We start from the raw sequence: 8,751 nt of genomic DNA, 5'->3' as shown, positions 1-8,751 counted from the left end.
CTCTTTGTGTCCTATCATGAGAACTGTCATTTGAAAATTTTGATTAGGCGAATGAAGAGGCGATTGTAAAGATAAGACCTAGATTTTGTGTCCTTTGTCTCCATCTAGATACTTTCGTAAAGCTTCCACCTCCAGGCAGTGGTTTTCCATAACTGCTGCGTGTAGCTGAGTCTATATTTGGACAGCAGTGCTCTTGTGGAATCACCCGACAAACCTCTCTGGTCAAACAGTACTCCTTATAACACTTTTTTCACCACATCAACTAGATCATTTACGTTGGTGACATCAGAATTTATGATACAAATAACAATTCAATATATACTGTAGTTTAATTTTTCAATTACTGTGTGAATTAATTAACTGGTTTCATAAAAATGTGCGTATAGTTACCAAACAGATGTCCTTGTTAAGTTAATAATTCCCACGTTGTAAGAGATCAGAAAAAGACAAATGTCCTCTCTCTGTTCAAAGTTCTTAAATGAGTTTCTTTGATGCACTGTCAAGCCCCATAAATAATTCATGTCTCGTTTTCGTGCCATTGCAGAATTTGTATGCGTGACATATTAATTGATGCATTCATTGTGAGTAATATCCCTTTTGTTTCCTCTGTTTATCTTTTTCTATTTTTTTTTAAAGGGTCTTAAGGCTGTCTGGTTGCTGTGATGAATGTCACTAAGAGAGACTTTCTAAACCTCACACTTTTTACGTGGTAATGCTTCATGAATATCGTAAAAGGGTGGAGTCTATAATCTTTTCTCAGTCATTTCTCACCTCAGGCATTGTACCTCTGTATTGTTCTTATTGGCATGTCAGTCAGCAGGTCTATTAATCATGACCCAATAGGAATCATGCCCTTCGCACACTGGTAGATAATGTAAGAATTGCAGAAAGTCTCCACACTGTGAGCAACCATGTTTTTGAGGACCTCCTTTTTAGGTTTGCGCATCATAATTGTGTAGGAATGCAAGAACACACACACATACACACACAAACGAATACACTTTAGTCTTTTGTGCTTTCGTGTACCTGTGTATGCTTCTCTGGGTTTTGCGTCTGTCTGCTCTTGCACTCTAAAGTGCTGTCTCAGGTTTTGCCGCTGTAAAAGCTTTGTCCCGCTCAGAGATTTTTACAGCCTGTCGTCTCCATACTCCAGGTCAGCCATGAGAACTCAGTTGTGACCACAGTCATTTTGGAATATCTCACCAGTCTAGTGCACTGAGGCCAGCGCAGTACTAAAGGGACCTGTTGATCAGGGTCTAGAATTGGAAATATTTCTTAAAAATTTATACTTCTACAGAGAGTTCTCAGATTGTTGTGGGAATCCTTGCCTACACATCATCTTGTTTTACAATTGAGATGCATTTTTCTTTCTCACTGATAAACAAAATAACTCCCCAAGAGAAAAGCTATTATATCTTATTATAAATTTCTGTCTCACAGAAAGTGTTTTGAATTTGTGACCTAGTCATGAGGAACAGAATGGAACAGAATGTGAAGCTGAGCAGTGTTGGTCCTGAAGCATTGTGAGATTGTGTTGCATGTTTGTTTCAAATGAGTTATTCCCCTGTTGAATTCGCTGGTTTGCGTTCGTGTATGTATTTCTCTATATTTCTCTGAGGATGTGGGCTTTGAGTCAAGTTACTGTCAGTACCCGACAACATGCCTGATAACAATGAAAACGTGTAGGGGGTTGAAAAGTAATACACTGTGGTTTGAGAACAAAGGGAGAAAGCCAGAACTAAGAGGTTTGAGACCTAAAGAATGCAAATATGAGAATCAACATGTGGGGTTAGATGTGATTGTTTTTGAGATACTTAGTATTGAAGCTTGGGTTGTACACAGTGTGGATGCTTGAACTTTTTTTCTCACTCTCAGAGGGAAAACAGCTAACTGTTTGAAAAGTTGTTCTTAGTTTAATACGGCACATCGCAGTAATTTGTTGTGTTCTGAGGCTACGGTTTAAGTAGCAGCTGGAGTAATTTTGATGTGTGGCTTAATTCCCAACTAATGTCATGATATTTTGAAAACACATTACTTGAACTCTGTTGGTAGATATGTGTTGGTAGATGATGACATACTGTTGTCATTAGCTATTATACTGGGGAGCATAATCATTTTGTTGTTTTAGTCAGTTTTAGACTATATATATATCGCCTATATATCACTGTGTTTGAGTGGGAGAATAATTTATTTGTTCATTTATAAGTTTATAAGTTCATCTGAAAGGACTGTTGAATTGTCGTATTTCATTGGCTGTAAACTAAGAGAAAAGTAATTAAGCAATAGTGTGAAGTCTCTCATTCCGTCCAGTTGATCAAAGACAGCCATTAACCTATTCCAGTTAGCATTAAGGTATAGTATAGCATTCTTGGCTGTTGTAGACACATTTTTTCTCTCTGTGTCCCTAATTTTTTTTGCTCTGTTGTTGCCACCCTGCTTTCGATTCTTTTTGTTTGCTTGTTTTGTTGTTTTGGAGAATTCTTTTGAACAAGAAACCCCCCTTCAGTCACCGAGTACTTTTCTTTCAGAACAGTAAGTCAAAGAGCTCACCAGTTGTGAGCTGAACTGCATGACATGAGTTAAAAAAAAAAAAATGAAAGGAAAAGAGAAGAGTTGGGTGGGGGGAGGGGGGGGGGGAGTGACTACGGAGGGCAGTGCCTAAGGCATAGAGATCCTGGGCCTGCCATTACAGCCATGTGTGCAGGGTGAGGGAAAATGGCTGGAGACAGGTGCAGGGCTAGAGGCTGGTTAGCTTTCCGCTGTTTTCTTAAATAATGACCACTGTGTTTTGGGGGTGGCTTGTGATGGCTGATTAACTGATGTATGTGTGTGTGTGTGTGTGTGTGTGTGTGACCTTTTTTGCAGGTCACTGACGGAAGAGTAGGAGGAGGAAGAAGAGGAGGAGGCAGAGGAGGAAGACTGTCTGAACACTCATTTTTCAACGTAAAGGAATGCATGTTTCAACATTGAGGTTAGACAAGATGCACTGTTAGTGATTAATGTATTTTCACACGAATCAGGTGAATGTGTCAAAGTCAAAACACATTGAAGAGGGAAGAGGAGAAGATGAAATTCAAAACTGAGATGTGAAAAGCATGAAATATTGTTTTGAAAACACTGAAACTCCGTAGAGTATGCTCTGTTTAACTCAGAGGTTCTATAGTTTCAATAAACATTACCCTCCAAAACAATACCAGTGTGACTTTTTTTTTTTTTTTTTTTAGATTCTCTTGAGAGTTGTGACAGAAAGTGATCGTTAAAAAAGTTTGTTTACATTTGGTTGGTCCTCCTACTTGTCTACCAGTTGATAGCTGAGTGGTTTACCTGTGGTTTACAAGCATATGCTGTATTCCCAGACCTTGCACAAAGACACATTTTCAAATGTCATGCATGCTTTTAGAACAGTCTCACAATTTAGGGCTATTAATATACATAGACAGTGAGAATGACCTCACGTCTTTTAATGCATAAGATCTTAATCTTGAACATCTTTGATATCTCCAGCAATTTAAGTATGCACCCTGTGTTGCTAATGATGCAGTACTCCTCAGTTTTAGTCATGCAATATATTCAGACATATACAGAGCTTTAGAAAACCTCTTAAGCCTATATAAAAATGCATGTTTACAGCTGCTGTTTATTAATGGATAGTCCATAAATAGTTAACTAGTGCTCAATATTTAATTAGTTAATAGAGAAACAAGTGTAATACAAAGGAAAATGATAGCTAGAAAGTGGTAATGAATTCTCCACTTCTGTTCTGCAAATCTGCAAATGCTAATGGTTAAATCATGACTGAAATGATTTGAAGTTGGTTTGACAGAAAGGCTGATTTCAGTATATTCAGGGACCCACGGCTTGTGTTAACCGGACTACACCTGTTTGAAATCATGATCAGTGTGTACAGGGTAATGTGAGGGCACCATAATAAACATACACAGACGTTTCTGTCAGTAGATACTTTGGAGTGAGTCATAGTCCAACAAGGCAAGGTTTGTATGCTGGGTAGCAAGCGAGTGTCAGTCAGTTCAGACTGGTCAATGTTTTTCAACCAGTGTGAAAATGCCACAAGCTCTCCAGTAATGAAATTTAATAATACTGCTATAAATCTTTTTTTTTTTCCACTGCTTTCTTTTCTTTCTTTTTTTTTCCCCTCTCTGCCATTTTCTGGCTCGTTGAGGTGGCGAGTATCTACAGAGCTGCCAGTCGAGAAACCACGCTCAGGGAATGATGTGATGCAGTAGGCTTTGCTCCAGGTCATAAACACAAACGTGAAAGGGTCAGTTTAGGTCACAGGAGTTCTGGGGGGTCGCCAGGGTCACGATCTTCTGACTTGGGTGAGATTCAGGTCATTTCACTTGGTAGATATCTCTGCATTGCAGCCAATAAATTCTTTATCTCTGACTTGAAGTGTAGCAGAAAGCTACTGCAGGTGTTCCATAGAAGGGTCTCTCTGCTGATACTGAAGTCTTGCTGAATTACGTTTGCTTTAAATGTCATGGATGTTATCATGGGAGATAGTGTGTTTTATCAGCAAAGATTACTGGGATATCTGTGTGAGTTTACCAGACTGGGCTCCAGTGGTTCTCTGGAAAAACAAACAGGCAGAATGGGCTGTAGAGTTTTATTAGTCTAATTGTGTGAGTAATTACTTGAATCATACAAGGAACTGGTAATTATACTTGGCCTAAAACAACAATAACAGCAAAAAAAAGCAACATCCTGTAGGCACGCCTGGGATTGTGGTGGTCAGGACTGTGTTGGGTTGTTGTGGCTAAGTTGTTCTGCTGGGTGGATTTTGGTGGATTTGGTCCTCTCAGGTCAGATAGACAGCACCTATCTCAGGACAGAGAGAGAGATAGAACATATCTAAGAGAAGAGACTTGATGCACAACTCAAGCACATGATCATTGCACATGAGCATTGGAGTTTCTTTGTACGGATGTACGGAAGTACGGAGGAGTGGGACAAAAACTAAGAAGGGTCAGCTGTAACCTGAACATTTTTTGAAATCAAAAATGATTTTTGAAAGGGCAAGCTGTTCACAGGCAGTATCGAAGGTGTGAATGTAGAGTTATAAATGTAAATGTAAGTGTTACGACTGGCCTACAGTAGTTTTTGCCCTGGTCTTCCCTCTCTGAATGGACATACTTTTTCTTGTATCTCCTGCATATGTCCCAGTCACTTAGATTAAAGAATACCCATCGGTGGCCAAGCACATGGGTGGTTTTAATAAGCCTTGTGGGATATGACACAGGTGTGACATCTGACTCTCTGGTCTATAGTCTCAAGACAAGGCCTAACACAAGCTTTAAATAGATTTAGGAAGTATAGTTATTTTTTCATGCATATTTAGAGACACGTCTCTCAGTGGGCAACTTTAGCCATCAGTGGGAACGTACTGCAGTTATTATTCCTCAGCACAGTATTAGTGAATGTAACATTATCAGGATCTAGTTTGGCTTGTTTGTTTTGCCTGGTGCTAGTGACACTGTAGCGTGTGTACACAGGCTGAAATAATTCTTTCACTGTTCATTCTTTATTAAGTCTTTAAGTTAATGTTTTAATATTCATTTAGCCCGCTGTGTCCTGTCTTTGGATTATGTTAAGTTTTATTTTGGAGTTGACAGTATCATTGAAAAAGAAATTCTGGTATAAAATCAACACGGTGTTATCTGACCTTTTGTGATATTCTGTGCACTAATAGTACGCAGCTGTTTGTGGACATTGCCCTTCTACACTGCCGTCTGCGAGTCACCAGCAATTAGTCTTGTCAAATTTTCTAAGAGAAGTGGTAACAGCGTCTCTTCTCTCCTCTAAAAGAGTTGTGGTCATTTGTTTCTTCCTGGCCACTCCCTCTCTCTCTTCTCATGACTCAGCGAAAACACAGGAAGTTGTGCGACTTCCAAGGTTGTGTTTCTCTCTCGACTGTACAGCGCTCTAAGCGTTCCCAGTCCCCTCAGCAGAGTTTCACGTAACTAAGCAACTCTGTTACCTCAAGTCTGTGCCACATTTCAGAACTGTCATAAAAATTGAAGACAAACAAACTGTATTGACTGTAATAAAGGGGCTTTATCTTGTCCATTGGGTGTTGATAGTTAAGTTTCAAGGTCAGTGAATGTCGTGACAAGGGGAGACAGAAGAAAAAAAAAAGTTTGTTAGACAGACCTGCGGGAGCCGGAGTGTGTGATACAAAAATGATTAATATCTGTTTACACGCCACTGAAACCCACCTCACAAAGGCTGGTGTGACTCACGGCATTAAGAGCCAGGTCGGTATATTAACCCTTCACAGTCTGGCTGGACTGAAGCTCCCTGAAAGTGAGGAGGCGCCAGGAATTGTCAGATTGTATGTCAAACCCATATTTTAACTGTCTTATCTCTCCCCGACATAGATATTGAGGTCTTTTACTGCTGGTTTTGTTCCAACGTAAAAAAAAGAAGTTAGAATACGGTTCTGTGACAATAAATATGACATGTCGTGAAATCTTGTCAGCACATTATTTGTTATCAGAGATCTTTATTTGAGTTTATTTGTTTCGGAGCGCTCTATGTTTGGGGAGGGGATTGTGTTTTGTGTTTCTTGTTTTAATCCTTCACAGAGAGTACCTGTCATGAACTGTACCTGACAGAAAGACAAAAGAAATTCTCAAAGGAGGATAATCTCCTGCCACAACAACTTGAGTCCAATTACCCCTCGCCAATTTTATAGGTCTGAAGTAAGGTCATTATGCTGAGACGGTCGTCTGTCTTTTGTTTATTCGTGTCCAAACTGGCAGTCTTTCTGGCAGAGTCAAAAAAGAGTGTCTGAGCTTCGTCTGGGGCACAGTGAGCGCGCTCAGTGCCTGGGGCAACCGGCTCCACTCTCTCAGACAGAGACACGCCCCGGCATGTCGAGCAGCAGCGCTCCTGTTCTCAGCTCTTTGTCCAGCGCTATGTAAACAAAGTCACGCAATCTGTGCCAGCTGCTACACTCCTAACACAGATTACACTGGGCCTTCACTACATTCATTTCATAGCCCTACCAGCAACAACCCCCCCCACCCCACCCCACCACCCCCACAACATTACCCCTTGGGCATCATATAACCACACTGCCTGCACTCACTGTTACATTATTAAACCTCAGTCAGTCATGCCATGAGTCTCTTTAACTCCCTTTAGGATTCAGAATAGCTGTAGTTACTGCCAAAATACTGTCTATCACAGTCCAGTGGCAACAGGACAAACCCTATCGTTTATGGTTCTTGGATTCTTAGTATTAACCCCTTATCTGTCCGTCAGCTTGCTGCATCAGATTTTCCACCTGGTAGGGGCAGAGAATGACCACGTCTGTGAACCATCGCCTGCTTCTCTGAGTCATCATTAGATGTATTAGATACACTGTGTTGTTAGAGATCAGTAGATAATCAGTGCATGCTGGACAACATGTGCACTTTGTTTTTGTGTACTTTCTTATGGAGGGTGTTATCATTACCTAACCCTTGGGTGAAAAGCTGATAAAAATAACTCGTGCAAGAGCTAGATGGGAGGGGTGCATGGTACAATGCTGTGTGAGTTTCCATGGTGGCTTGTGTTTCACGCAAAAAAAAAAAAAAAAAAAAAAAAGAATCAGATGAAAGTGAGGACAGAGATATTATAGCAGAGCCTACAAAACTTTTGTGATAAAAGAATGTTTTGCCTCACCGAAATCAACTGTGTCTTTTTTTTTCTTTTTTTTTTGGTTCCTTCCCAGAGAATCACTGAAATCTCTTTTCTTTCTGTCATTCTCTTCATATATCTTGAGTGCAACCAACCTGGGCTTTAAAGATAAGAATATCGTCACGGAGGTTTGTTTTGTTTGTGTCCTATGTTAGTCGCGTTCCAGGCATGAGGGAGGTGCTTTGCTGAGTGGTTTGGGTAGGACAAGCCCCTCAAAGATAGAGCTGTGAAGCTGAAGGAGATTGCTGACTCCACTCTTTTGTTCATTACTGCTGTTTTGCTGCAGGACTCCAGTGCCCCAGGCTTTGGTTGGGAGAGATCAGATGTCAGTCTGTTTCTGCCTGGAAGGCCCCATAGCTGACCCCAGCTCTATGATCCTGATTAGCACTGAACCAGCACACCAGCCACGCCTTGACTCTGAGTCAAAACACTCTGGCTTTTGTTGTTATCTAAGCCATAAGACAATTACATTTTCCTATTTTTCAAGACCAATATTCAGATTTAGATATTTTTATTAACCACTGTTTTGTATTTGCAGTGATATTGCCTTAAGTGATGAAAATAGTAATTATTTTCATCCCTTGAGGCAATAGTACAGCGAACACATAATAATGGTTTATAAATTGTTCCAAACCTGAATAAAGACGGAAAGAAGCTCAAAGCATATTCCAGAATGTCTTAAATTCTGAGTAGAACTCAACTCAGGCTTTTAAGAACAACTGAAAATCTCAACTGTGAGCCTGCCACAAACTAAATCAACACAGACTAGGTTTTACAATCTCAATGTCACACACAGATAGAGATATAAGAAATTAGTTATCTTTAATTAATGCTGTCATGCTTTTTTTTTTTTTCTTTTTTTTTTTAATTCTCACCCTACTGAGCTTTGGGCAAGGCCCCTTTCCTCTCAGCCAGGCGAGGGTTAAGTGTAGGGTGTTTTTTTAAAAGAAGAAGCGAAATGTCAGTGTGTTGAAATATGGCGACTCTTGGTAACAGATTGTGATGACTCATGGTTGAGCATGCTGTGTGTCTCAGCTAGGAGAGGGAAAC

The sequence above is a fragment of the Chanos chanos genome, chromosome 4, assembly GCF_902362185.1.
Source record: "Chanos chanos chromosome 4, fChaCha1.1, whole genome shotgun sequence".
Classification (NCBI taxonomy): Eukaryota; Metazoa; Chordata; class Actinopteri; order Gonorynchiformes; family Chanidae; genus Chanos; species Chanos chanos.
This window is presented reverse-complemented; position numbering follows the sequence as displayed.